This window comes from Halichoerus grypus, chromosome 6 (genome assembly GCF_964656455.1).
Source record: "Halichoerus grypus chromosome 6, mHalGry1.hap1.1, whole genome shotgun sequence".
NCBI lineage: Eukaryota > Metazoa > Chordata > Mammalia > Carnivora > Phocidae > Halichoerus > Halichoerus grypus.
In genome coordinates this window covers 22,055,105-22,083,052 of record NC_135717.1, presented here as the reverse complement: position 1 = coordinate 22,083,052, position 27,948 = coordinate 22,055,105, and the positions used below count along the sequence as shown (strand labels likewise).

At 46.6% G+C, this 27,948-nt stretch overlaps 2 protein-coding genes across 4 annotated transcripts in view; one reads left to right on the top strand and one right to left on the bottom strand.

Annotated features, from left to right (window-relative positions):
* Nucleotides 1-27,948, top strand: part of HS3ST2 (heparan sulfate-glucosamine 3-sulfotransferase 2) — a 94,303-nt gene that overhangs the window by 56,144 nt on the left and 10,211 nt on the right. The gene's annotated exons all lie outside the window — the stretch shown is intronic.
* Nucleotides 14,258-27,948, bottom strand: part of USP31 (ubiquitin specific peptidase 31) — a 215,662-nt gene continuing 201,971 nt past the window's right edge. For 2 of the 3 annotated variants that reach the window (XR_013448821.1, XR_013448822.1), the window contains 2 exons: nt 25,236-25,309; nt 21,697-23,009 (listed from right to left, as the gene is read on the bottom strand). The gene's annotated coding sequence lies outside the window, so the exon portion shown is untranslated. Of the gene's footprint in view, nt 16,491-21,696; nt 23,010-25,235; nt 25,310-27,948 lie in introns of those variants that run through there. The other variant, XR_013448820.1, reaches the window with a different exon arrangement.

Below are 27,948 nucleotides of genomic sequence, written 5' to 3'. Positions count from 1 at the left end.
AGGTACTGTCATCAAAAAAAGGAAGTGAGCTGTTTTAGAAAGTCCCTGGAGTGGCTGAAATAACCACTTACCTGGGTTTTTGTTGTTTTTGGCTTGAGGATAAAATAGAAGATGCTAGCTGGACGTCCCTTCTGTTGAGATTAGCCGTTAATCACTCCCCTCCTCACTTCCTGGTTCTCAACTGAATTTAGTGGAAATGAAAATGTAATTTCTACTTGTGTTCTGCTCAAGCTAGATTGCAGAGTGCATCTTGAACCTAAGATCAAAATTAGGCGTTCTACAGCTACTCGTCACTCCTTAACCCTGACGTAGGGGCCAGCCTGCAGGAGAAATTGGGGCACCCACACAGCCGGCCACAGAGAGGAACTACACCTGCCTCACTTTCTTCTGGGTCTGGTAGAGAAAAGCCAGAGGGTTCTAGCCAGGCCTCTAGAAACCAGAACAGGTGGGTCCTGCCCCACGTGGGACAAGGGCTCCAATTCGAGGCAAGTCAGAGACAGAGAAGGAAGGAGAAATGGGGTCAAGAAAGAAGCTGAGCCATACTTTACCCAAATGTCACCATATAACTGTTACTTCAGACATCTGACACAGAGTGCTTCTTGTGTGTCAGGGACCCTTCTAGGAACTTCACATGATCTGATTTATCTCACTGTACTATTTTATTTAATCCTTGCAACAACCCTATGGAGTGTTACTATTATCATCTCTGTTTTATGTATAAGAAACCCAAGGAACAGAGAAGTTGAGCAATGTGCCTAAGACCCTACTAGTAAGTGGTTGAGCTGAGCTTCAAACCCAGGTCTGTCTGACTCCAAATTGGAGCTCCTGCCAAGACCGAAGAAGCGGAAACTTCATTCACTAAGCTTTTCCAAGAGGATGCAAGTTTTGGCAGGAGTCTCCGTGGCCCCAGGCACAGGACTCCGTAACAGAAGGAGATTCACATCCACATCTTCTCCCTGGATCCTAAGGACAGGCCCAGCAGTATCACCCTCCACGGCAGGCTCTGGGTCCAATGGATTTGGGTCAAACCTCCGCCATCTCCAAGCTGGATGATCTCGGGTAACTCCGCCAGCCTTAGTTCTTCCATATGTAAAACAGAGGGAAAAACCATCTGCTGTCCATTTTACCCCCTGTGAAAAGTTAGGCAGTGTCCGATCCCACCTAGACATTGGCCTTGACCATCATTCCTGCTGCTGGAGGCATCTTCAGCTCTAACCGTTGTGCTTCTGTCACTCTTACACGATGCACTGCCGCCACCCGACCCCCGGCTTCTGCCCTGCCACTGAAAGTTTGGTGAGCGGTGGCTTGGCAGAGGAAAGTCTGCTTGCCTCGTTCCCTGAAGCTTCCAGTGCAGGGAGAATCCTCGAAAGGCCCTTGGAGGGGGGGGGGGGTTGTTGGCAGAAGTAACGAAAACCCCAGGAAGAACAGAGTGTTTGAACTTGGGGCTCTTGCCCTCACATCTCACTTCCTACGAGAGTGGCCTCAGTGTATGTCCCTGTGGATTCCCTTTGGTCCTGGATTTTTACCAGAGATGCTCCTCTACTGGGGATAGAGTGGGGGCCTTCCCCAGAGGAGCATCACCTGCCTCACCTGGTAGGTCAGGAACAGATGAGGTCTTGGGAGCGGCGCGGAAGGTCTGACGCACAGGGACTGGTTACCGGACGCCAAAAGGCTGGGAGCAGGAGATTTCAGCAGACTTTCCCAGACCCAGCCGAGCTCTCTGTGAGGGTCAGGTCTTGAGAGATCAGCTAGCTGCCTTCTCGTAACTCGTGTGGGAGCCCAGGCTCCCTTCCACCCTAAGACTGAGAGCTAACTGTGCATCCTTTTCAGGGTACAGTTAGCATGTAGATTATCTTCTAAGCAAAGGAGCTCTCAAGGCTCATTTGCTTCTCCCTCAAACACCTCTCCAGGCCACCACAGATCCCATTTGATAGCTCAAGTTAGCTGCACAATTAAACCCAAAGCAGCCTGTTTATGAATATGAGATGCCAAGTTTCCCCGCAAAACATAGCAAAGTAACAGATGCTTTAGAGCAATAAACAAACTGAAATAGAGCTTTTCTTTGCTCTCCCTGATACTAATAGGCAGAAGACCTTTCTTGGCAAGGATAACTTGGGGAGGGGTGCTATAAGGTAAGGGGGTACCCACATTACTCCATTGGACACGGGGCCTGGATGATCCCCCCTTTGGAGATCCACGTTTGGCCCTGACCTTGGTGGGTGGGGGTCCCTTGTATGTGGCCCAGGGCCGGCGCCAGCCTCCTGCAGGAGCGACAGAGGCCCCACTCCTGGTGAGCCCGGGTGCATCTGGAGACTCATGGGAAGGTGAACCAGATGGAGATGGGATTTCTCCCTGCGTCCCCCTGGCCGCACACCCTTGGGCAGGAAAGCTCTCGCACAGCATAAAGTAGTGGGCCCGGTGCAGGTGCATCCACACCGCCTAGAAAGTGGCTTCTGTTTTCATGGATTTAAAAACAAAACAAACTCAAGAACCCAAGGAGACCTTGTCCCCCCTCTTCTGTGCTGCTTCATAACCTCACATTGTAAAGCTGTCCCCGTGTGATCGTTGATTCCACTTTGGGATTCTGAGCCACAGACTTCATCAGAGTCCCTAGCATTTCTGAGCATTTGTTTTGGTGCGTGCCTGGTGGCCTCCCACACCCATCCCCCAGGGGCCACTTCAGAACTTCTGGGTTGCTTGAGGTCTTCTGCCGCACTTTACCGCCCTTCAGCAGGTGACCTTGCTCCCTCCCAGCTTCCCATCTCCCGCCCACCTGTTTCCACGCGCGTGTGCACCTCGAGCAGCCCCTGTCTGGTCATCACCCGCACACACTGCAGGCTGTGGTTCAGCAGAAGCACGCGTGGCCTCGGGAGGGCAGTCATAGTGCTGGCAAGTTCTCAGCCCCGGAGACCGCACTCCATCAATAACAGACAGAGGCTCAGTGGATAGATACTCCAGCGTTCTTGTTCTTCCACTGGGACGACTCTGGGGTGTGTTCCATACCATCTGCCAGAGCTTCCAGCAGGATCGCACTGCAGTTGCCCACAGTGGTAGCTGGCTTGATAACACTTCTATTGTTGGCCTTTCTGTCCTTACCTCCTTTTCCTGTTCTCTGGTGTCTCCTAATATCACCTTCCAGTAAGTTGATATCACCTTATTGCATTCAGTGTCGCCTTCCTCGCACTCAAATCCTTGTCTCTGTGACGCTTCTTGGGGGGAAATCAAACCTAGACATTCCCTAATGCCATCACGGGTCTTTCTCATTCAGAGCTGACCAGCTGACCCGTGCTCTTACACTCCTTTCTCTCTGAGACCACCCATCATCTCATGATCTTATAAACACAAGGGCTACTTTTTAAAGAAAACTTCTTTGGCTTGTTTACAGCATTAGACACTACTGACCACCTTGCTCCTTCTAGAAACTCTATTATCCCTTGTCTTCCACTTCACCAGAGAGTTAGTTAAAATATAGACGGAGCCAGATTAATACTGGCTGGACTGAGATGGAAGTTGATGCATCTCTTACTTTACCAGTGTGGGGAGGCAGTCCAGGGCCAGCACGAGGCGGCTCTGTTCCACACCATCAACCCAGGGACCCACACCCCTTCTGCCTTGTTGCTCCTCTATCCCTGGAGTATTGTTCTTACCCCCAAAGTCCAGGGTGGCTCAGCAGGAAGCAAGGTGCAGGCATGGGTGTAGGGGTGCAGTGGGGGTACACATCACATCTGCTTGCATCTGGTTGGTTTAGATGCAGTGGCCACACTGAGCTTCAAGGAAGGCTGTGAAGTGTAGTCCTCCCCTTGGCGGGTGCATGTGCAGCTAACACGAGAGGCTCTAGTACTGCGGGGACAGGGGGTAATAGGCTCTAGGGGGCAAACAGCAGTCACATGTTTCTGGTTCTCCTCTCTTCTCATCCCGTTCTTCAGAGTCCTCCGCCCGGTCTCCTTCCTGTGTCAGCCCATCAAGCTCTTGTGCTTCCCGTGGTTCTCTCACCGCTCATAGTCTGTTTCTGGAGGAGCTTCTCCAGCTGCACCCCCTCAGATCCAACCTTCCAGTTCTCTCCTGCTCTCTTGGCTTGGGTTCCCCAGTGCCGACCGTAAATGATCTCCTCAGCATCCCAAACTCAGTCATGCAAAACCTGAGCTGATGAGCTCCTCTGCCTGCCCCTTACCCTATTGATCCTCTCATATTCCCTACCTTGGCGAGTGTTAGTTTTCCTCCCTTCACCCTTTGAGTCAAAAGCTGGAGAGTTACCGTAGACTAGACTTTCCACACACACACCTCATGCTCCCTCTCCGACCACACGGTGACTTCAAGCCTTTGTCACTCCTACTGTATTAAGAAAGCTTGCGCACATGTCTCCTTCCCTCCAATGTCTGCCCCTTCCACACTGCCATCGGGGGTTGCATTTTGGACGTCTTGAGCCATCATCACGCTCTACATACGATTTTTTTGGTCTACATGGTGGTTTTCTAAAAGTCATTAGATGTCAGCATCTAAATATCGAGCTATTCAGCATGAAACTCATGTTTCCATATCAAGCCTGCATGGCAGCAATTCCTGCAGCTGAGGAGTAGCTGCCTTTGAGGTGGGACATAGGCTCTCCAGTTCCCCAAGAACCAACTCAATGGGCTTCTTATATATGTCATCTGTCTGGCCCCTGTAGGCATTTTTGGGCCCCATTCTGAAGTATGAGTCTGGCTGTGGTACAGTCGTCCTGTCACTCCCACAATGGCTACCCATCAACTACCACATGAAGGTCAGACTCCAAAGGATGCCATGAAAGGCACCCCTGTGTTTGACCCCTACCTGAATTTTCTATCCACTGCCTCATACTCACCTTTCATTCTTGCCACCCTGAGCTTTCTTGCCCTAGAATGCCGCATGCTTGCTAACACACTCTGCTTGCATTTGATGCTTTCCCTTCCCTTGCCCATTGGGCACATTCTTACTTTTCTAGTTCCACATCTTTCTGAGAAGTCTTCTCACTCTTGTACGTTCTGGAGTAGACTCACAGGTCACCTCCTCACTTGCCCTCATTGTATGTTCAGTGCATGTTCCCTTTCAGCATTTCTCCTTGTTCTGTAGCTATTCGTCTCCTCGGCTAGATTATGAGCCCTTCATTCAGGCCAAATATTTGCTCTCAGCACCAAGGACAGCGCCTGGCACCAGCAACTGAGCTTCTCAATGACTGTTGCAGGAAGGAGTTGAAACTCTAATAACCATTGCATCATGAAAATCGAGATCAACCTATCTTACCTATCTTCCCTTACACTCTAGACACACATAGATGTGTTTACCTGAAATACAATACAAAGACAATATACAAATATGAAACCGTCACAAAATACAAGTAACAATAACACGAATAGAAAAACCTGGAGATACACATGCTCACAGGCATTTCTGAAAATAGACAAAGGAGGAAGTGCAGAGAACAATGAAAGCTTCTGACTTAAAAATCTGGGTGATAAATTTACAACCAAAATCAAACATAGTGACAATGATAACAAGTAGAAAAGGGAGGCTGAGCAGAACATTATTACATTGTTTGTATGCAGGGCACTGCACTAATATTTTATATACATTTTATTTAATCCTCACAGAAGCCCTGTAAGAAATTATATTTGTCAGGGTTCTCCAGAGAAACAGAACCAATAGGATATATATAGATTATATATAAGAGGAGATTTATTATAGGAATTGGCTCACGCGGTTATGGAGGATGAGAAGTTCCACAATCTGCTGTCTGCAAAATGGAGAACCAGGGAAGCTGGTGATAAATTCAGTCCGAGTCTGAAGGCCTGAGAACCAGGAGCCCCAAGGTCGGAAGGCAGGAAAACCTGGACCTCCCAGCTCAAGAACAGAAGGTGAATTGACTCTTCCTTTGCCTTTTTATTCCAAATCAGATAATGCGGATCTCTTTACTCAGGATTTACTCTGTATTCAAGTGCTAATCTCCTCCAGAAGCACCCTCACAGACACCCCCAGAAATACTGTTTAACCAGCTAGTCGGGCCTCCCACACCCCAGGCAAACTGACACATAAAACTACGCATCTCAGAAGTATACTACTTTCTCCATTTCGTATGTGTGGAAACTGAGTCTGAGAGCTGTTGTGACTTGCTCCGCGTACCTCGACCTCAAAGTAGGAGACACGGACCGCCACCCAGGCCCGAGGGTTTACTACATCGAAACATTCTCCTTGGGGTCATGCTTTACACATTCAGCAGGTTTTTTGGTTTTTGTTTTGTTTTGTTTTTACCACAACTAAGGAGGTGGGGTTCAGAACTGGGATTTGAGAATTGCCTATAACCTTTTCCTGGGAAATAATGGACTTTTAAAAAATTAATTTTTAATTCCTGTGTAGTTAACATACAGTGTTATGTTAGTTTCAGGTGTACCATATAGTGATTCAACACTTCCATACATCATCCCGTGCTCATCTCAGCAAAAGCCTTCCTTAATCCCCCTCATCTGTTTCACCCATCCCCCCACCCGCCTCCCCTCTGGTCACCATCAGTTTGTTCTCTGTAGTTAAGAGTCTGTTTCTTGGGTGTTGAAAAATCTGTTTCTTGGTTTGTGTCTCTTTTTCCTTTGCTCATTTGTTTTGTTTCTCAAATTCCACGTATGAGTGAAATCATGTGGTATTTGTCTCTGACTGATTTCACTTAGCGCTATACTCTCTAGCTCCATCCATGTTTCTGCAAATGGCAAGATTTTATTCTTTTTATGGCTAATATTCTATTATATATATGTAGCACATCTTCTTTATCCATTCATCTATTGATTGACACTTGGGCTGCTTCCATAATATGGCTACTGTAAATAATGCTGCTATAAACATAGGGGTACATGTGTCCCTTTGAGTTAGTGTTTTTGTATTTTTGGGGGGTAGATACCCAGGAGTGCAATTGCTGGATAAGAGGGTAGTTCTATTTTTAACATTTTTTTTTTTTTTTAGGATTTTATTTATTTATTTGACAGAGACACAGCGAGAGAGGGAACACAAGCAGGGGGAGTGGGAGAGGGAGAAGCAGGCTTCCCGCGGAGTAGGGAGCCTGATGCGGGGCTCGATCCCAGGACCCTGGGATCATGCCCTGAGCCGAAGGCAGCTGCTTAACTGACTGAGCCACCCAGGCGCCCCTATTTTTAACTTTTTGAGGCACCTCCATACCATCTTCCATAGTGGCTGCACCAGTTTGCATTCCCACCAGCAGTGCAGGAGAGTTTTTTCTCCGCATCCTTGCCAACACTTCCTGTTTCTTGAATTTTTGATTCTAGTCATTCTGACAGGTGTGAGGTGTGGTATCTCATTGTAGTTTTGATTTGCATTTCCCTGATGATAAGGGATGATGAGCATCTTTTCATGGGTCTGTTGGCCATCTGTATGTCTTCTTTGGAGAAATGTCTGTTCATGTCTTCTGCCCATTTTTATTTTATTTTTTAAGATTTTATTTATTTATTTGATAGATAGAGGGAGCCAGAGAGCACAAGCAGAGGGAAGGGGCAGAGGGAGAAGCAGGCTTCCCGCTGAGCAGGGAGCCCAGTGCATTGTTTTTTGGGTGTTGAGTTGTGTCATTTCTTTTTTTCTTTTTTTTTAATATGGGGGGGCAGGGCAGAGGGAGAGAGAATCTTAAGTAGGTTCCATGCCCAGTGTGGAGCCCTACATGGGGCTCTATCTCACAACCCTGAGATCATGACCTGAGCTGAAATCAAGAGTCAGACACTTAATGGACTGAGCCACCCAGGGGCCTCTATCATATCTTTATGTATTTTGGACACTAACCTTTTATCAGATATGTCATTTGCAAATATCTTCTCCCATTCAGTAGGTCGCTTTTTAGTTTTATTGATTGTTTCCTTTGCTGTGCAGAAGCTTTTTATTTTGATGAAGTCCCAAGAGTTTATTTTTGCTTTTATTTCCCTTGCCTCAGAAGACATACCTAGAGAAATGTTGCTAGAGCCAATGTCAGAGAAACTACTGCTGTGCTCTCTTCTAGGATTTTCATGGTTTCACGTCTCACATTGAGGCCTTTTATCCGTTCTGAGTTTATCTTTGTGTGTACAGTGTAAGAAAGTGGTCAGTTTCATTCTTCTGCGTGTCCCTGTCCAGTTTTCCCCACACCATTTGTTGAAGAGACTTTTTCCCATTGCATATTCTCTCCTGCTTCATTGAAGATTAATTGACCATATAATTGTGGGTTTATTTCTGGGTTTTCTGTTCTATTCTGTTGATCTGTGTGTCTGTTTTTGTGCCATTACCATACTGTTTTGATTACTGTAGATTTGTAATATAACTTGGAGTCCGGAATTGCGATGCCTCCAGCTTTGCTTTGCTTTTTCAAGAGGACTTTGGCTATTCAGAGTCTTTTGTGGTTCCATACAAATTTTAGGATTGTTTGTTCTAGTTCTGTGAAAAATGCTGGTGGTATTTTGATAGGTATTGCATTAATTGTATAGGTTGTTTTGGGTAGTATAGACATTTTAACAATATTCTTTCAGGAAAAAAAAAAATTTGTTCTTCCAATCCATGAGCATGGAATGTCTTTCCATTTCTTTGTGTCCTCTTCAATTTCTTTCATCAGTGTTTTATAGTTTTCAGAGTACAGGTCTTTCACCTCTTTGGTTAGGTATATTCATAGGCATATGATTATTTTTAGTGCAATTGTAAATGGGATTGTTAATTTCTCTTTCTCCTGCTTCAGTGTTGGTGTACCGAAATGCAACAGATTTCTGTAGATTGATTTTGTAGCCTGTGATTTTACTGAATTTGTTTATCAGTTCTAACAGTTTTTTGGTGGAATCTTTTGGGTTTTCTCTATATAGTATCATGTCATCTGCAAATAGTCAAAGTTTTACTTCTCCCTTACCAATTTGGATGCCTTTTATTTCTTTTTGTTGTCGGATTGCTATGGCTAGGACTTCCAGAATTAGGTTGAATAGACCTGGTGAGAGTGCACGTCCTTGTCTTGTTCCTAACCTTAGGGGAAAGGCTCTCAGTTGGAAAATGATGGACTTTTGGCAAAAATATTTCTTTAAAAATAAAACAGACCCAAGAACTGCCTTTGGAGCAAAGACTATTTTTAGGTTTGATTTGAAGGTATAGCAGTTACATAGTGGCTGCCTTCTTCCATTTCAAGATTCTTGGTATTATAAGGAAAAACCCATGTCTCCCTCGAGACAATCTTGTACAATCAGAAAGGGAAACAAAAAACTTCTGACATCTCTCCTTTGACCTCCTTACTAATCAGAAAATTACTTTTCTAATAAGTGTGTAGAGTAAATAATAATTAATCACATTTATATGACAGCCATCCCTTGAATAATGTTGATATATGAGAGATCCCATTAGATAATCACAATAATAACCAGACTTTGGGGTTTTCTTTCTTTTTTTTTTTTTTTTTAGATTTTATTTATTTTGATAGAGAGCACAAGGAGGGGGAGCGACAGGCAGAGGGAGAGGGAGAAGCAGGCCTCCTGCGGAGCAGGGAGCCCGATGCAGGGCTCGATCCCAGGACCCCGGGATCATGACCCGAGCCGAAGGCAGACACCCAACTGACCGAGCCACCCAAGTGCCCTCAGACTTTGGGGTTTTCTAAAGGGATTTTCTTCTTAAAGGAGCATCGCTGTATTTTTTATCCCTTTAAACCATTGAACTGTTTGTATTTTTGTTTTTTTGTTGAAGTATAGTGGACACACAGTATTACATTAGTTTCAGGAAATGGCTTTGATTATAATGGAATCATACCTTTAAACGGTTTTCCTCACTTTTTGTCTTGGACATACTTAATAAGCAAATCTCATTTATAAGCTTAACACAGAGGACAATATGGTTGTTCTTTGCAACTATTTTTCCTGGTCATTTACAGGGTTCCCTAAAGAGAGTGCAGCTACGTACATCCTACATCTTTCTACGCAAAGATGTATGTACATCATACATCTTTCTCTCCATTGCACTCATGAGGACATTATCCTCCCTTTGGATCTTCTTTGGAAAAGCACATAGGTCTGTTTGTTTTGTTAACGTTTTTTTGAGGCCTTGCCGAGCACCACTGATATAATGTATACATTTAATTCTTAGCCATCTTTACCCTTAACTATTAGAATAATCCTATGAGGTAAGCACCATAATTGGCCCCATTTCACAGATGAGAAGAATGAGGCTTACAGAGGGTCAAGTAACCTACCAGTGACTTCTCAGTTAAGGGGTGATCAATTAGAAGTCATATCAGACAGACTCCAGAGCCTGTGGGGTTTAACTGCTAAGTTAGTGTGCCTTCCTAATTTTCAAGAGCTATCACACTGACCTCCGGCATGAGAAATTCCTTCCAGTAGGTTAAGTAAAAGTTGGATTTTGTTTTCTGTTCAACTCCCCAGGCATTCAGCATCTTGCTGGAGGCGCTAGTGGGTAGAAGAAATCGCTTGTGTTTAACAGAAAAGGGCCAGGGTTTGCTGACATGTTTAGTTAATCCACAAGGAGATTGCCGATGAGGATTCTGGTTAATTAGTTGTGGAATTTTAAAAACGAGCAGATGTGCCATGGTAAAATGCATTTTACTTCCCAAACCCTGGGGGGAAAGCACTGGGTATGTTCTGTGGCTGTGTGTACTTACATATCTTGATTGAACATTCAACAGCATGTTTTGCAAGACTCAGGTATCCTGGCTTTGTTCCAACATGGATAATTAGATTCTGCTCCAGCTCTCCTTCCAGTCTCAGACAGGTACAAGATTAATCATAATAACAACAACTAACAAGCGCCTACTATGCACCAGCCAACACATTGGGAAATTTCCATACATCATCAATCCTTCCCACGATTCTGCAGACTAACTTCTATTTTCTCCCCCTTTAATGGGGAAACTGAGAGAGGTTAGTGACTTGCCCGAGGCTGCACATGAGTGAGTGGCAAAATAGAGATTCAAACTTAGACAAGGCTGGCCCCAAAGCCTGTATTTTTCCTCTTTTGCATTCTTCATTTGAAAAAAACAATGCATTCGAGGGGTGCCTGGGTGGCTCAGTCAACGTTAAGCGTCTGACTCAATTTCGTCTCAGGTCCTGATTTCAGGGTCATGGGATGGAGCCCCACATCGGGCTCTGCACTAGGCGTGGAGCCTACTGAGGATGCTCTCTCTCCCTCTCCTTCTGCCCCTCCTGCTTGCACATGCGCACTCTCTCTCTTTAAAGAAAAGAAAAAAAAATGCATTTGACAAAAAAAAGTCAAAGGATACAAAAAGGATATGTCATGGAAAATGAGTTTCCTCCCAACTGTTAGCCCTCTCGTTTTCCTTCCTGGAGGCCCACCCTGATATTATTCTGTATCATCCAGTATATTCTATGCATCTACACCTTATTTTCTTTTTGAAGTTGCTATTATAAGTTATTTGGCTAAAATGGACTATTTCTCTATACTGAATTTTCCTATTTAAAATTCGTAAATTTTAAATGCTTTGGGAGCAAAGTGTGGAAGGGTTTTGTACGAATATCAAGCAAAGAACAGGCTATTCTACACATCTTTCAGGAAAAGTCATCACGAACAGCAGGTCATCTATTTTTACATATGGTTAGGAGAGGTAGAGGATACCAGAATATCATGGGGTGACTGTGTCCTTCTTTTTGATATCCGAGTATACACACTTGCACACAGAGACCAGCTATCATGTGTATGTAGTGTTTTCTGACTTCTTTTTTTCCCCATGTCTTATTTTCTGAAACATTATTTATAATCACAGCATAACATTACCTAAATGCATATACATTTAGGTTGTTTCTAGTATTACCTTTTACCACTTTAAGCGGATGTTGCGCATCCTTCAAATACGTATCTGCCTGCAAATATCTTCACATTTCAACATGATAAATTCTAATGAGTGCCTTCCATAAAATGTAAACTTATTTGCAAAACCTAGCAGGTTTCTGTGCACCGTGGATAACACTAAATAATTCTCAATTTTGTGATAGGTCAAAATGCTGTCTTTGGATTTAATTTGTGTTTCTTTGATACCTGATGAATTTTAATATCTTTCCAATTTTATATTTTATATCTTCTTTCAGGAATTGTGTCTTTTCCTAAGTTTTCTGGTGGGCTATTTCCTTACTGATTTGTTACAGATATTAAATATTTATCTATTATGTAGAGCAGAGTTTGTTCCTTTGCATTTTATTTCCCCTTATCATGATTTTTTTTTTTTTTTTGTCTCCCAAAACTTTAAAATTTTTATGTGGTTATATGAAAGCCTTTTGCTTTGCTTTCATCCTTTGGTATTATGAGTATAAAGCCTTCACAGTTCTCAAGAATATATACATACTTATTGATATTTTAATTGCTTACTCCACTGTTTTCTTTTTCACTTTGAATTACTTCATTCATTTTGAATTCACATTGGTGTAGGTGTGAATGAGGAAATTTGATTCCATTTTTTTTCCCAGACGATTTGCTAATTGCCCCCAACAAAGTCCCAATGGGCCAATTTACCAGCTGACTTAAAATGCCACCTTTACCATGTGCTTTTTATGTAGTTGTGCTTATTTCTGATTTCGGATTCTGCCCATCCATTTGCCTCTTCCCAAGCCAGAACCACACTGTTTTAATTACTACAGCTTCATAATATATATTGTGTGACATTGTAGTTTCCTGCCCATGATTCTTCCTTCCAGCATGATGCATTAGCTCTTACCTTTAATTTATTCATCCAAAAGAAACTTTGTAATTGTCATGTCAAATTCAATTTTTTAAATCCTCTTGGGATTTAGATTGCTATTACGTTTGATTTATAGATTAATTTGAAAAGAATGGATGTCTTTCTAATGTTATGACTTCCCATCTCTCCATTTATTAAAGTTTTAATTGAACTGTCTATAAATTATAGAACAATATTAAATATTAATTGTGTTAGCAGGCATCTTTGTCTTGCCTAACTTTAATGAGACTCGGAGCCTGTGGGTTACCAGCACGGAGTCACTAGAATCAAAATGCTTGGGTTTATAGCCTGGCTTTACCAATCAGTACCTTGGGTCTTCGGGCGGGTTACTTCTCTGTGCCAAATTTCTTTACATGAATAATCAGGCTAATACAAATACCTACCTGGTGATACTGTGATGAGGTTTAAATGAGACAATACATGTGAAAGTACTTCGAGCCGTGCCTGCCCCATGGCTCTCACTAAATGTTAGCTGTTGGTATTATTTCCTTCAATATGCTGGTGCCTGTGGGTTGGAGGTGGATGTTCTTTTTTCATGTTAAAGAGGCAGCCTTCCTGGTTTCTTAAGATTTTTTTTTTTTTTTCTTGATTAGTAATGGATGTTGAATTTACTAAGTGCCTTTCCAGGATCTGTTGAGATGATCATTTTTTTCTCTTCTGACCTATTTCTGCACTGAATTATGATTTCGTATTAGATGTAATGATAATGGATCTCAATGGGACGTGACAGCTTTTCTTTTAATAAATTATGCTTTGGTAGATACTACTTGAAATCTTGGCTGGTCAGGGAGCTTGTGCTTGTCAGCCTAGGGTAGGTGGGCCTGCCTGTCGGCATTCTGGCAGGCGTCTCGGCCCAGTCCACTGTGCGGGTGTCCGGGGGCTGCCTGGCTCAGCAGCTCCAAAGCATAATCTCCCCTTCTCTGCCCTGACAGGAGCAGGGCAGTGGCCTGGGTTGGGCCGAGGGTTGGGGGCAAGCTCTGCAATGTAGCTGCTGCTTGTAGAGATCTATAGGACCCTGACTGTTGACTATACGTTCGCCTGTGCTGCTCACCCCACCAGGCTCCCTGGTGGCTCCGGTTCCAGAATCCACTTTCTTTTCATTAGTGACCCCCCTCCCCTCCCTGAGCCACTTATGGCTCTCTCTTCCAATTCGCTCACATGTCGGCCTCCCTTCTTCCAAAAATATGTCTCTCTTCATTGTCTGCCACCAGCTCCTTACCTTTTCTTTCACTATGTAGACTTTATATTTTTTATCCATTCATTATCAATTTAGTGGTGACCCGAGAGGGAGTGGAGATGAACACTGTGTTTGATCCACCATGTTAGATGGAAGTTCTACTGGGACTTGGGCCCTTTAATTGATATTAAATGATCCACTTTGTCTCATTTAATGTCTTTGCCTTGGATTCTACTTTTTCTGGTATTAATATCATGACTCCAGCTCTCTTTTAGACTGGCATTTTCCTGATGTATCTGAACCTCTCCATTTTCATATGAAATGTTTCTGTCCTTGTGTCCTGGGGTGGTCTTGTAAACACAAAAATGACTAGGTTTTATTTTAGAATGAGAAATCTTTATTGTTGTCATTTTTAAAAATTAGGGTGTTTAGCCTATTTTCAGTAATTTTTAATATTACCACAATCATTCCTACTCGTACACTTCTGTCATCTTGCTCTACAATTTTGGCTCTTTTTTCCCCTGGCTTTCCTTTCCCGTCTCCTTTGTTATATGAGCTGCATTTTCTTTGCTTCTTTATTTTCCAGTGTTTTGGAAGATACATGTCCTGTTTTGAATTGTTCATTACACTCTGCTCCAATAGAGAAAATGAGTAGGCAGTGCCCTTTGGGAAAGAGTCTCATACTTTCACACACTCTGCCACCCTCCCCTTCTTCCTCTGTCACCAACTTCTTTACTAATTTAATCTGGGATATTGGGTTTGATTTATCAAATCACTAATTTTTAACTATTGTTGATTAATTTTTTCAATTTCTTAAAGGAAAATCATGATATCAGAAGCAGAATTTGTTGGTTATCTGGACTTCCTACTTGTTTGATCCCAGTCATTGCCCTTTTATGCACAACTTTCCCATTCTCGAATTCTTTGTCACCATCACATAGGTCATTGCTTTCATTTTCAAGGAACTTTTTGGAGAAAGAGGTGGAATGCTTTTAAAGCTATTGCACATCTTGTGATGCTTTTCTTTTGCCTTCACAAGCAAATTGGCTAAGTACTGAAAGTCACAATTTTTTTTTTTTCTGCAAAGCTCTATAGATGATAATCCGTGGTTTTCTAGCATTTCATGCTGTTGCAAAGTCCTTGTCTGGCTTGAATTTGTAGAAAACCCGTTTTGTTTGTTTTAGCCATTTTGGGTACCTATAATACTTAAAGAACTTTTGCAGTCTTTGTATAATTTAAAATGTTTGTCCTGATGTGTGTTTGTATAGATAGATGATGGGTGTGTGGGTGGATGGATGGGTGGGTGGGTGGATGGAAAGATGGATGGGTGGATGGATGATGGATGGGTGGATGGATGATTGATGGGTGGGTGGATGGATGGATGGATGATGGGTGGGTGGGTGGATGGATGGATGGGGAGATGGAGAGATGGATGGATGGGTAGGTGGATGGATGATGGATGGATGGATGGATAGATAGATTCCTGGATGTGGGTTTTATTTCGTTAGGACAAAGCTGGCCTTTGATCTGCCCCCATAGCCATCTTTTATCTCATAAATATCTCTTTAATGAAATCTTGGCCCATCACTCTGTCCAATTTGTTCCAGATTTCCTCTTCAATAACACTGCAGACTGTGCATTGCCTATGACAATTCTGTCTTCCACATCGCCTCCTCCCTCATCAGTTCAGTCTTGTGGACCCTTCCTTGAGAAGCCCAAGATCAGACTCAAGTGTATTCTGATTTTAATTTTCTGTGTCACTAATTCTGCTCTTTCTTGCTACCAGTGTCATTTGCTGATACATTTTTAGCTTCTCTGCAGTACCATCTTACCTCATCCATACCCAGTTTTTTCTTATCCTGTTGTCTTTTCCTGTCTTCCTTGGTCTTTTCACACAAGCCTATACCCACCTCTTGACCTTGTGCTCAAATGTCCCCTCCAGGGTTTCTCTGGCCACTCAATTCCCTTGTTATGCTTGCTCTCCTTTTCCTTCACACCACATTGTAATTCTGCATTTATTTGTCATCTCTCCCACCAGATTAGAGGCTTCATGCTACATCTGTCTTATTTAGAGCCATGCCTCAGCGTCTAGTGCAATGGCTAGCAAACAGTAGGCACTTAATAATTGTTTGTCGAATGAGTATAGGTCCACATCACTCTGGCTTGGATTCCCTTCGGCCCTGCCAGCATTGCTTTGAGCCAGAGGTTCCCAGACTTCAGTCATCGAAGGATCTCCTTTCTTCCGTATTCATGTGCCATTTGTACTATTATTTACTGAACGTTCGTCTTTAGATCAGTTCACATTTTCTGCGTTCGCCGCGTAGTTAAGCCTCACCCTCAGCAATGAAATCTGTGAAATGAAGGTGATTCCTAGTTCCAGTTTTCTAAAATACATTAAAATGAACACATAACTGTAACACATGTAAGCTCTGTCCATGAATTGCTTGCACGTGACGGATGAGCAGTGACTGCACCTGGGGAAGCCCTTTCTATAGAAGAGCTTGGCCTGCTGGGTTTCCTCAAGGAGCTCAGGTCTTCTTGATCTGGGTGCTGATTCCCTCCCGTGTTCTCCATTTGAGCCGGCGTGAGTCATTGGTTTTTGGCTGCCTGTAACAGGATGGCACAGGGACGAGGACCAGAGATACCACAGTCAGCAGGGACGACACCATCCTTTCCTGATGGGGTTTGCAGACCGACTGGGGAGAAAGGCATTAGATACACAACCAGATAAGCAAGATGATGACAGATCCTGCTTAGAGCTTTGTAGGAAATAAACCACGGGGTGTAGAGAGTGATATCCAAGAGTGGTGACAGGTAAACAGAGACCGGAGGAGAAAAGGACTGAGCCATGGGAAGACCAGGGAAAGTGTCCCAGGCAGGAAGAAGAGCAAAGGCCTGGAGACAGGAAAAGGTAGGACTGGACAAGATAAGGGCGTCTGCTAGCTCATTGTGCTGGGGCATTCTGAATGCTTTCCAGATCTGAAATGCCAGAGCTGGACTGTCTATACACCATAGCCTGGACAAGAATCCAGGTCTGTACAGTTTGGGCAGGCCTTGGACCGTGCACAAGTATTACTGACTCAATAATCATACATGTGGCGTTGGGCACAGCAGAGGCCTGGATGATATGTGAGCAGCAGACTGACTTCCCAGCAGCCCTGTCCACAGTTTTCCTTACTCCCTGCATGATCAGAAAGCCAGCCCCCGCTAACCCTTTGCAACCATGGAGCTTAATGTATTCTGGAACACTTGTGTGTGTGGGAGGCAAGATGGAAAGGACTCCTGTCTGGGGCTAATTTCTCCCTGCATGGGAGGGGAGCATTGCAGAGGGGCAGGCCTCGGGGCCGGGTAGGGGGGGAGGGGGGTTTCATTCCAACAGCTGCAGTTGGATCACCTCCCACGAGGGGGCACTGTGATGCTGCAGGAAGTGGGGCAGGCTTGCAGCTCCGCCCTGCAAAACTTAGTAGCCCCAGGGACTCTGGAGTGTGCGATTGTAAAGCTTGGTGTTAAAAAATAACGTAAACTCACTGATTCACCCGATTATCAGCTGGAGAGTTTGCAGATGCCTGGGGAGCATTCAGAACTGGGAGGGCCTGACAGGTCCTTAGAATGGACCCAGGCACAGGTGGAGGGTGGAACCTCCATGGCCGCTACAGGCAGGGAACACTGGAAGGTGGAGATGGAGACACTGGCTTCAGAGGCCACTGGGCTGACACCTGCAGCCTCAGCCTGGGGTTGGTCATGGTGGAAAACCCTATGTGTTTGGCAGCAGGATAGTGAGGACATTCCATCCGAACGGCTTCTCTCTAGAGTATGACGTGAGCTCGGCAGCAGACGGGCAGGCGAGGGCAGGCTCCGATCACTGGCAGAGGGTAGAGAAGGTCTGAACTCGTTGTCGCGCAGAGTGGGAGAGTGGGAGAGCGGCTCGGCCAGAGGAACGCGGTGGAAGTGCCCACTGGGCCGAGGCCCCCTTGTGTTGGGGCAGTTGGACATTTGTAGAGGAGCCAATCTGCCGGCTTCACCTGCCCTTCAGGGGTGCTCTGGCCTCCCCCCTCTTCCTCTCTCTACTTTCACAGAGATTGTCTTTGAGAGACTGTGAGGGGGTGAAGATCCCCTAAGCCACCACTTGGTACCATCACTGGTAGCCTTGGTCCCCCTTGGTGGCCCCCAGGTGCTGGTGCCCCTGGGGAGGGTCCCATGAGAGCGAGCTGGCTCGGAACGGACACTAGAAGCTGGTGCCTCACTCGAGCAAAGTGCCGAGCTGCTCCCTGCAGCTCTGACCATGGACAAGGAAGCCGTGCCCGCTCCCAAGCTGGCTGGGGCCAGCGTCAGAGGAGACTGGGTGGGAGGTTACCAGCTGGATTTGCTTATGGACTAGATGTGGGAGCTGCTGGGGCAACTGGTGGATAGTGGGATCATTAACTGAGGCACGAGGAGGGAAATGGGAAGTGGAGGGAAAATCTCTTAAATATATATGGAGAAGACCAAAAGATGTTCCCAAAGCCAGGACAAAACACATTTCTCACGAAGTAGGGAGTGGGTGCCTCTGATACCACGGGGAAGTGTGACAAGCCCAGGACAGAGCCGGGATTGCTGTTTGGGAGTGTCCTCAGGGAGCGCCGCTGCACAGGGTGACGGGGTGGGTGGCAGATGGGACACGTCAGGGATGCATGTGAGGAGGGCGGGTGGAGCCACTGAGCTTTATTTCAAGAACTTGGGGGAGAAAAGGAGATAATAGGACTGTGGCAGGAGAGGGTGAAGGGACTGGTGATTAGCTTTTTAAAAATCAAAAAGACTTGAACTCTACAGCATGGTGACTACAGTTAATCATATGGTATATTTGAAAGTTACTAAGAGACTAGATCTTAGAAGTTCTCATCAGGGGAAAAAAATGTCACTGTAGTGATGGTTGCTACCTAGACTTATTGTGGTGATCGTTTGGCGGTATATACATATAGCGGATCACGTTGCACACTTGAAACTAAGTTATATGTCAGTTACATCTCAATAAAAACTAAATAAATAAAAAGAAGAAGAGCTAATTCCACTGAATGCAGTGAACGTTTGCTGGGTACGCGCCTTGTGCGCCTATCACCAGGACTCCTGTAAGACCTTACTACTCCAACGGTGGTCCATGTACCAGCAGGTCAGCCTCGCTGCAGAGCTGGTCAGAAATGCAGAGTCTCAGGCCCCCTCCCTAGACTTACCCAGTCAGAATCTGCATCCCAGCAAGCCACCCCCTGCCCAGAGAGGTTCAGATGCACATTAAAGTGTGAAAAGCACTGATTTAAGGGGCCCACCCCCAGGGAAAAGGGAGGGTAGGCTTCAGTGTGGGGAAGGAGCTAAGCCCAGACTGAGAAAGAAGGAATCCGGAGTTACCCCCAAAGAGCGGCCCAAGAGTGTCCCCATGGTCAGGCCACGCTAGCCACAGATAGTGCCTGAGAGACTGAGGTCCAGCTGCCTGGAAACTAACTGAGCTGTCTGCGGAGCAGCAGAAACTGTTCATCCAACACCCACGGTCACCCTCCCTCTCTTCTGAGCCAAGCGTCTTGAGAGGGGGGCTGAACATCCTGGGCCTCCCAGTGCCTGCTTCCCACCCACACCTCGGCTCCTCCAAACACGCTTCCTCCCCCTCACTCCACGGAACTGGAGTCATCTTCTTCCAAAACAGTTCTCAATGGAGACTTTTTAACATCCCTTTTTTTTATTAGCTAGTGTTTTTTTTTTTTTTCTTTAACTACAAAGAATACATAGTTATGGCAAAGAAAAATCCACTGAGCGCAGAAAGGGAAAGGTAGAAATCAAGTCTCGCTCTGTCCTTCTGGGACCTCCAGAGTTCCCTGCGTTCAGCCAGTGGACAGGAGTGACAGTGAGGAGGACGCCCGTACTCTGTGAGCAGCTTGGCTGGAGGTTGACACCACGCCTCTAACCGCCCCCCCCCATCCGGGGCAGGCAGCAGGCACAGCGCCCCACGCGCGCACAGCTGGCTGGGCAGCTGCCGTTGACAAACAGGAGCAGGCGTCTGGTCGGGCCTCCCCATCTCTGCCCCAGATGCCGCCGCAGACACCCAGGCACCCAGGCCTTCACCCGCCTGGACAGATAAACTCCCAGAAGTGGCATTGCTGGATTTAAGGGTGCATTTTCCATTTGGGGAGGTGATCTCTTATTGCCGTCCTGCGCCCACTGACACCCCTGCCCGCGTCGGAGAGTGCTGAGTTCACACTGTGGCCAGCAGTAACTGTCAGCATTTTTGGAAAATATATTTTCCCGGTGTTAAAGGTGGATATTATCTCATCATGGTTTTAATCTGCATTTCTTTAACTTTGCGAGAGATGGAGTATCTTTTTCATGTATTTATTTTATTTTTTTAAAGATATTTATTTACTTATTTGACAGAGAGAGATACAGCGAGAGAGGGAACACAAGCAGGGGGAGAGGGAGAGGGAGAAGCAGGCCTCCCACCGACGCAGGGCTCAATCCCAGGACCCCGGGATCATGACCTGAGCCAAAGGCAGACACTTAATGACTGAGCCACCTAGGTGCCCCTTCACGTATTTATTTTAATCAAGCTCTTTTACTATTCACTCTTCACATGGCCTGTGTGCCTTCCTTCTACCGGCTGGTTCTCTCTTTCTTACTAATTTGCAAAAACTCTGAAACAAGTCACCCCTTCGTTTCTCAGGCTCACATGCCGCAAATATGTTTCCAAGGGGTCATTTTCCCTCTATTCAATTTATGGTTCTTTTTTTCTCCATCTCGGAGACTTCCATTTTTCACAGAGTCTAACTTTTCAGTTTCTTCCTTCATGATTTTTGTCTCATGCTTAGAAAGGCTGTCCTCGTGCCAAGATTAATTTTACATTCTCACGTTTCCTTCTAGTGCTAGAGTCACACTTGAATCCCGATTCTGTGACTTGCGGTGGCTTTAGCGATGACGTGCGTTCTCAGTGCCCCAGTTTCCTCCGCTCGCAGGCAGGAATTAGCGAGGCTGGCGGCCTCCTGGAGTTCATGTGGAGATCGAGGGAGGCAGCTCTCCCACAGAGCAGGCCCCGGGCCAGTGTGCAACAGGCGTGAGCTTATGTCCAGGGCACCGGGGACCACATCCCTGTCGGCTCGGGCTGCTGTCACAACACTACCACGGGGGCCGGGGGGGCTTCAACAACAGGCATTTACTTCTCTCACTGCTGGAGGCTGGAAGTGCAACATCAGATTGCCGGCCCATCTGGTTCAGGGTGAGAGGTCTCTTCCTCGTTTGCAGACAGCCGCCTTCCTGCCGGGTCATCTGTCTTGCTTCTCTCCTTAGGATAGCACTAAGTCCATCAGTGAGTGCTTGACTCTCATGACCTCATTACCTCCTACAGCCCCTGCCTCCAAAGATAGTCACATGGGGGGTGGGGGGCGGGTAGGGCTTCCAAGTATGAACTTGAAGGAGGATATAAACATTCAGCCCTTAGCAGACCATGCATACGGCCAATGCATGCTGCACGTTTATTGCTTTCTTTAAAAAAAAAAAAATCTAGAATGTGATGATTTCATATATGTATACATCGTGAAATGATTGCCACAATCAAGTTAATTAACACATCCATCACCTCATATAGTTACTGTGTGTGTGTGTGCGTGCGCACATGCGCGCGCTGAGACTTAAGATCTATTCTCTTAGCAAATTTCAAGTACACAATGGAGTATTGTTAACTAGAGTCACCATGCTGTAATTAGATCCCTGGGACTTACTCATCTTCTCACTGGAAGTTTGTACCCTTTCACTAACATCTCCCGTTGCCCCCTCCCTCCCGCCCCTGGCAACCGCCCTTCTACTCTCTCGTTCTGTAAGTTCGACGTTTAAGTGAAATCGTATAGTATCTGTCTTTCTGTGTCTGGCTTACTTCTCTCAGCCATAAAAAAAGAACGCAATCCTGCCCCCTTGTAACAGCGTGGGGTGAACCTGGGGCACATTACGCTCAGTGAAATAAGCTGTGTGCCCATTTCTGTGGATTCCAGATCCCATGCTCACAACCAGCCAGTAGAGGTGTCCACTACCCCCAAACATCTCTGTAGAGACATGTCATGCAAGGAGGGTCCTTCTCTGGTCTCTGTCACATGGCAGGATCCAGGACAAATTCCATAATGCACGAGATATGGAAGACAGAACAGGCTGCACTGGTTAAACTTGCACAGCAAGGGTCTCAGTAGAAGAGGCAGGTGTGGGGTTAACTGTTTTCTGACTTTGCCCCGAGGGACATGCCAGGGCCTGGGTGTATGCTCCAGGGAAGGGACTCTGCCCTCACACCTCCAGCAGCTTCCCTTCTTCTGGGGAGGGGTGAGCACAGCCCTGCTGGCTGGGGGATCGTCATACTACTGGGATGCCAGGCAGGCTGGGCACAGGAGTTATCTGGGAAAGCCCGCTGCCCGGCACCTTGATGACCTGTGGGGGAAACTGGGCTCAGGCCAAGCCCCTCTAGCCAGAGGGAGGAAGCCCTCAGCCGTTGTGGGAAGCCAGGTTCAGGTACTGGCCCTCACACTGGGAAATGAGGACCCCCCCACCCCTGTTTCCACAAGACTGTTAACTCGAGGACAGAGGCTACACCTTGCTTATCTTTGTATCCCTGGCATACAGTAGGTGCTTCATGAATGCTTGTTTACTGAATGAATACATGAGTGCCTACCAGGCCTAGGCTGAGCGTCATTGACATAGAGATGTGACAGTCATGATCTCCGCCTTCCACGACCTTACACTCTAGGGCTCTGATAGACACAGATAATGTGTGAAATGGGGGCTCTGTCTGCAGTGGGCACCATGGAATCACAAGGGTAGCAAATGCCTACATCTTCTGGGAAGGGGGAGCAGGAAAGGCTCCCTGGTGGAGGTGATGATGAGCTAAGATCTGAAGTTCTGCCTGACAGGCTACTGAGGGCTTCACAGCATGTGAAAGGTCCCTGAGCCTGAAATATAGTCTTGTGGGGAGAACCCTGAAGGGTCCAGTCTGGCCAGAGCCCGGGGTGGCCACGGGCCAGATTAGGAAGAGTCTTCATCCTATGAGCAATGAGGAGTTGCTGATGGAGTTCAAGCTGGGACTTCACGTTTTGCTCCTGGGTCCCATAAGTGTAAGGATTCCGGGCTGTGGACCTGGAAGGAAGGGGTCCTCACTTATCCTCTCACCCAGATGAGGATAAACGACCACCGGGGCTGGGCCTGCACTTGGCTCGGCATGCAGGGGGTGAGCAGCTTTCCTTGTAAGAACCAGTTCCTTGCAATAAAGCCTTTTTCCTCCTCTTCTGCTCTTAATTTTCCCTCTGGAGACCACAGTGATTTTCAAGGAGCCTAGTTGCCCAGTTAGGAGCTAATAACTCACCAAAGTCCCCCAGGCAGCTGGGCCTTCCAGAACACATATGTGGAGTGTATAGATTTTGTAGAAAATGAAACCTTCCAGAGAGTATTACCGGTCATAATCAGGCCCAGCTGAGACAGGCTCCCATGTGCTGACACGCAGGGGATGTCCCTGGTGTGGACAGCGGGGGGCCGGGAGTGGCCTGCGCCCCACCAGGTAGCTCAAACAACATCCTTTCCAGAGAGCCTCAGGCTGGCAAGAGAGTATTTAGATTTTTTTTTTTCTTTTTTTGGTAGGGTCCTCAGGAAGTCTGATTCTTCCCTCAGGAAGAGGGTAAGAGTGCAGACTTCTGTGGCACGGAAGAGACACACGTGTCCAGTGACACAAATCGCTCCTTCCTCACTCTTCCCACGTGAAAGCCCTGACTTCGTGTTTCCCTCGGACAAACATTTCCTGCTCCCCTACGGAGTGCCAGTCTCCTCCCTGGTGCTGAGAAAATGAGCAAGAGGGACACCAAGCCTTTTCTCTTAGAACTTAGAGTCTGTGCTTGGGGGTGGGGATGGGCAGAGACATGAACATACACATAAGTATATATTAGGAACGAGCATGAGCACCTTTCTGGTGAGAGTACGTGTTATTATGGTGGCTCTTCCCAGGCTTTTCTGAGAGGAAGAATCATGGGGGCGCTTGTTAAAAACGTAGATTCCTGCACTCCAAACCCACTGAATCAGAGTGTCCAGGGGAGGGGCCTGGAGTCTTTTCCTCTAAGGTGCACCCCAGCTGATACTCCCGAACAACTGTGTTAAAGGCTCATTGGCTGAAGGGACATGCACTCTGCATCAGTGGTTCTTGGCCCTGGGACGCACTGGGATCTACTGGGGAGCTTCAAAATTGCAGGGGTCCAGGCCCCACTTTCAGAGTTTCTGATTTAATTAAATAGTCTGGTGTGGGGCCCGACCATTTAGATATCTCCAGAAGCTTTGCAGGTGGTCTCAGTGGGCAGCAGGACTTTACCCCACCCCCACCCCAGTCACACTGCAGACCGGCCACAGCCCAGTTCTCTCTCCACACCGCGGGAGCCTTGGGCGAAGGAGTGTGTGTGGTCAGCAAAACAGGGCACAAGATCCTTCTTACATCTCATTTTACCTTCTTACATGTGGAGGTTTGGTTGAAGCCGAGCTTGGACCTCCCTCGGTCTGAGCCTGAGTACCTGTGGCCCTGATAAAATCTTAAAAATAGCACCATGACCACCCCCTCCCTCCCAGGCCTGTCTGTTGAAACCTTCCTCTGCCCAAGGCCAGAAGGCCAAGAAAAGGCTGGGCTTCCTGAATGAACACTCGTAACTGCTGAGGACTCAAGATAACCTGTCAGTAGGTATTTGCCTTTGACACTGGATCTTTGACCCATGTATTGAGCACCTGTAGTATACCGGGTGTTGTGCTAGAAGGTAAAAACTAACGAGAAAGCTGCCCAAGTGGCTGACCATGTGTTGATATAAGCGAATGCATATCTGGTAAGTTCTGCATGATGGGATGAGGGTGCTGGTAGTTGGATGCACCAAATGCCCCGAAATTATAAGAAAGGGTTCACAGACGGTGTGACTTGTAGTTTGGACTTGGAAAGATGAGTCAACGTTCTCCAGGGTGAAAGAGACAGGAAAAATGATCTAGAGTCTTAACAAAAACAAAAAACTCAGCAAGTTGCAAAACACATGACAGAGCACAATGTGTTTGGGAAGCGGATTTTGTATTCAGCATGACACGAGCATCGGGTTGCCAGGAAGTGGCGAGAGATGAATTCTGGAAAGGTAAGGCAGTGGCCTTGAGTACCAAGTCAAGGAATAGGCAAAAGAATAGTTGATGGTTGATAAGATTGGATGTGCTTCAGAAAGATTTCCCTGGCAGACGCAGGATGCAGAACGGACAGAGGGAGGAGACTAGAAACATGGAGTCAGGGAGAAATAGATGACAAGCCGGAGGCTGTGCGAGCACGCTGGGAGACAAGGGGGCTCCTTGAGAACTTACCGGAATGATGTGAGGAGGAGTCAGGAATGACCCTGAGGGTTTCTGCTTTGTGAGTGGATTCATGGTGGTATCATCTGCAAGCACAGGCAAAAGAGAGAAGTGAGTTTGGGGAGAAAAATGGGGCATTCAGCTGTGGAGGTATGCTGTCCAGTCCACAGAAGGTTGGGCATTCCAGGCTAGAGCATGGGCGAGTCGGATCTACCATTACAGACTTGTGAGTCTGCAGCTCCTCGGGGCTGGTTAAAGGCTGGCGGAGGAGTGAGGTCATCTGGGGAGATCACGTGGAATGGGGGGAGGTGTTGGGAAGATCCACAGTGGCTCCCTGCCCTGCCCTCATGGAGTTCATAATCCAGTGGGGTGAGCAGGGCTTTAACAGGGAGGAAGCCAGGTTGTAAAAAGATAAGATTTGGATTCTCGGGGTGTAAGCAACAGAAACCAAGGCTCACGAACTTAAACTAGTAGTACTCTATTGGAAGGACATGTGGGGAGTCACAGAACACAGAGGAAAATGGAAGAACCAGGTCTCAGAAAGGACAAGAACAAGGGCACCTGGGTGGCTCAGTCGGTTAAACGTCCGATTCTTGGTTTCGGCTCAGGTCATGATCTCAGGGTTGTGAGATCGAGCCCCGCATTGGGCTCCATGCTCAGCATGGAATCTGCTTAAGATTCTCTTTCTCCCTCTTTCGCTGCCCCTCCCACTCTTTCTCACACTCTTTCTCTCTTAAAATAAATCTTAAAGGACGTGAATGAAGACAGCCAAAGGGATTTGGTAGGAAAGGCTGGTGAGGAGGCTCTTCCAGGCTCCTGTGCCCGGTTGGAGGATTCAGTCCCACAGTTTCCAGTCTTTATGACACAATTGGCCTGATTGCCTTAACTTCAGTCACGCACCCACCCCCTTGGCCTGCCAAGATTTTATCCAAAGCGGGAGTGGGAGTTCTTCATAGAGAAATCTGGGGGCTATTGCCAGATGTAGGGAAAATTGCCACTGAGCAGGTTACGCTAACAGATGGGAGGTGAGTGAGTCCAGACTGGGGGTGTCAGACAGTTCTTCCAGTAATTTTTGCAGAGCTACATAGTAAAGAAAGGAGGCCAGGGCTGAGAGAGAAGAGTTCAGCTATTAGCAGCTGGAAACAGGTAAGCAAAATTTAAACAATGATGTGAAGAGGGAAAATGAGCCTTGAGGAAAAGTCCAATGCCGCCAACACCTGCCTGGGCACAGAGCAGCGGGGTATATGTAGAGTCTCCTTGCACATGCTCATCCCAGGCCCCCAGTAGTCTATCCTGATGACCTGAGGAGAAACCGATACAGAAGGGATGGAGAAAAGCAGAGCACCGGGTCCAGGAGCCATTTGACTCATGGCACCATGACATTTGTGTGTTGTTTGCAGTCTGGAGTGAGAGTCTCCTTAGTATCTGTAACTTGGTTTTGCCACTGAGACGCTAGTTAGGACTGGGAAGGATGGGACTTCCCTTTAGGGCACAGTTGGGGGCATGATGCAGTACTCCGGGATCACTGGACTTGGTCAGAATTTTCCCAGACTGGTAACAGAGAGATGTTCGTTGGTGCTCCTGGCAAAAGTATCTCTCCTTAGTCAAATAAGCTTGGGAATGCGTACCCACAAGTTTCTCTCTTGGGTATTTGTTAGTATGTTAAAGGGTATTGCAAAGAAATCAGTCTAGTAGCTTGTCAAGTTAGCCTTCTGTGTTGGAGAAAACCTTTATATCAATAACTCCCATAGAGTTTGGAAAGTCCTTAGCTTGCAGCACACCATCACATCTATATAATGCCGTCTGCTCTTGTCCTTAAAGCCAACGCCTAATTACAGGGTATGCCAGGGTCAGAATAGAATATAGCCATATTTCTAAGGAAATCCAGCCAAGGAATTCTGTTCATGTGCACTTGTGATTGCTAATAATGATATCCTATTTTTTAAAAATAATCGGCCTACTCAGCATTAATAAATCTTAAACTTTCAACTCCCAAGGGTCCATTCTAGACCTTGAGCTCGGAAGCAGGCTAACAGTTGTGTCTGTCTGTCAGGTCACAGCGGATTTGCAGGTTCCGGGGGAGGCACCAGGGGAAGGGATCTGAGAGCACAGGTGGACAGGTGAGCCCACCTTGTCCTCCGAGACCGGTGGGAGGGGCGCAGGATGGGTACAGAGAACAGTCCGAAGGTGGAGGAGGGGAAGGCAGAAGGAGCTGATGTGTGTGGTGGGGAAGGAACGGGAGTAGAGTTGGGGACTCCTGGTGAGAATGTGGAGCACTTATTAGGAAGAACCGTAGGGGGTTCTGGAAAGACAAATATAAACAATTACTGAGCAGTGTTTGAGAGTTCCACTGCAACCCGAATTAATGAGTATATCCAGGATCCAGCTGTCAGGGTCAGTAATGTTCTCTGCTGCTGTCTCTCAGTCCAAGGAGAGGACGCAAGGTGGGAAGGACGCATTGCTAGAGATGGGAGAACACCTAGCACAAGGAAATGGATGAGGAGGAGGATGCTCGTGACCATGACCTGGCGCTACTGTGATGGGTATTTGTGGGTCCAGAGCAGGCATGGAGGACCGTGAAATCAAGGGATTCATAGATGGATTTGAAGATCAGGTATAAGGAGTTTGAGACTGTGTTAAATCAAGGTGGAAAGAAATAAGGTTATAATAGTCTGTATTTGTTTCCTGGGCAAACTGTGTGGCTGAAACCACTAACCTCTGGTGG